The sequence below is a fragment of the Oculina patagonica genome, unplaced genomic scaffold (assembly GCF_052425735.1).
Source record: "Oculina patagonica isolate OP01 unplaced genomic scaffold, crgOcupat unplaced615, whole genome shotgun sequence".
In the NCBI taxonomy this organism is placed as follows: Eukaryota; Metazoa; Cnidaria; class Anthozoa; order Scleractinia; family Oculinidae; genus Oculina; species Oculina patagonica.
The window spans coordinates 8,090-10,302 of record NW_027558488.1 but is presented as its reverse complement, the minus strand read 5'-3'; the positions used below and the strand labels follow the sequence as shown (position 1 = coordinate 10,302).

Below are 2,213 nucleotides of genomic sequence, written 5' to 3'. Positions count from 1 at the left end.
GTTGAAGTCGTAATCTAACCCTAGTAACCAATGAGTTAGTTTCGTCTGCGGCGATAATTACCTTTGCCTGTGAGTCTACGTGCGAAAATATTCATAAGAAAATGAGTTTTACCTACAAGTCTATTTTCATGCAAATCAAACTCATTTTCATTGAATGGTTTCGCACGAAGACTAATGCACATATATTTCTAAGATAACTAGCAGAACTCTCTCTTGCACGCTCATTTATTAAGAGCTATACAGTCGATTGGTACGCTATGCAAAGTAACATGTTTAAAAGCTGATTGGCCTGATTTACCACCAATTTTACACCAAAAGCTGATCACGTTTTTTCAATTAGCTCTATCAGAAAGCAGTCGATGTTCGTAATGGACAGTCGTGTGGAAAGATCTATCCAATCTGTATTAGTTGCATATCACAAGAATCTGCTGACGTGCAAATAGGTGACGTCGCAACTGGTTGAATGGCCATTCCTTCAAATCCCTGAAAAGTCCGGGCTTAGCATAATAAAGGTTAAAAAACTCTTTTAAATTCCCAAATGATGGTTTGTCCTCTCTTTCTTAATACTTCAACTCAAAAACCCTACCGATTAAAATTCAGTCCAAAAAGTTACCCTTTTCGGGCAGAACCTCTCCGTACAGACTCACTATAGGGAGTACTCCCCCAGGGGGTGGAGGTAAATCAGCTGCTAGACTCAATCCAGTTAGCCGTGTTCCTTTTGACAGCCCAGAATCTTGACGAACTTCCTCTTCATGGCTCTGTTCATGACGCCGTAATCCACGAGCTGGCAAAGGCGAACATCGGATAAAATTAATAGTAAACGCATAAGATGGAAGCGGCAGATGGAGACCCGTATTGTAAATCCCAATGATATTTGTGGGCAGCCAGCAAATGCAAAATCCAACCACCGCGGGGAAAAGAACACGCGAAGTTCAGACCTCCTCTGCGCGTGTTGTCGCGTTATTTATATTGCTTTGTTGCGAGGGTATTACGGCATTGTTGTGCCTTCTGACAGCTAAAAACACCGCCTTGCCATAACTGTACGTGATAAAAGACATTGGTAATGTCACATAGCACCCCAGAAACGAGAAACACATAATGGTCTCGTTCAGGTTACTAGTTGAACTAACCGCGCAGTATAAGCTGTGGGGTCTCCATATGTAGATAATAGGGATAGTAAGCGTCGCTAGGAGACCAGTGACCAGTCTGAAAATTAATACAGAAACGATGGATGAAACAGCTTTCTTTTTAGTAAAGAGAGAGGGATTGCGGTGAGGTCGCATAACGCAAAGATACCGATTAATTGCTGTTAGTACCAGAATGTAAATTGACATGCCGCCCAGGCGTATGCGATGTTGCCGTGAAATTGTGCGAAATTGTAATCAAATGGCCATTCCCGCAACACTGAAGCAATAACAGTGAATGGGAAAACAAAAATTGCTATGGCAATGTCTCCTATTGCTAAGGCCAGTACGTAGAGGTTAGTCACAGTTCGCAGCCTCCTGTTGCGGTGGAGAGCCAAACAGACAAATAATTAAATATAAGTTTCCAGTTATGGCCATGAACATGTACCTTATTGTTACTAATTTTCGCGGAACTTAATTTTTGCGATTTTCGCGGCTTTCAAAAATTCGCGAAATTAAAGACCCGCGAAAATTCATTTCAAACGTTTGCTATTGCATTTTTTATGTTTATTGCGGATTTTTGGCCAAATCGCGAAAATTAAGTCCCGCGAAATATGCCCGTTCCATTTTCGCGAAATTAAGTTCTCGCGAAATTTAGTAACAATAAGGTAGAGCACCAATAGGCAAGCGGTTAGGGCCACTGTAGCTTGGCTTCGAGTGTCAACTTCTGTTTCATTCATTTTTTAAACTGGTACGAATCTGAGGCTAACTGTATCAGTCTGATAGTCAATTAAACTTTCAAACTACGCTAATGTAATAAAATTGGACCACAACGATCTAACACTTAGGGTTAACTCTCACACTGACGATTACACTATACGACCTACTGTTACTCCTGGGTTCAAACCATTTACTATATTATGTACTGATATAGATCAAACGTAACGATGGCTTTCAGTGGCGTGCCTAAGCCTCTACCATGAACCGAAAACTCGATTTCGAGTGAAAGGCTAAAGGCAACACTTCTACAAAACGGTTTAACACAATAATATGACTCGTCTTGGTTTGCTATTCATTGCATGCGCAATA

At 41.1% G+C, this 2,213-nt stretch overlaps 1 pseudogene; it reads right to left on the bottom strand.

Moving 5' to 3' along the window:
• Positions 1-15: 15 nt before the first annotated feature.
• On the bottom strand, positions 16-1,864 carry LOC144641020 (melatonin receptor type 1A-like; annotated as a pseudogene).
• Positions 1,865-2,213: the final 349 nt, after the last annotated feature.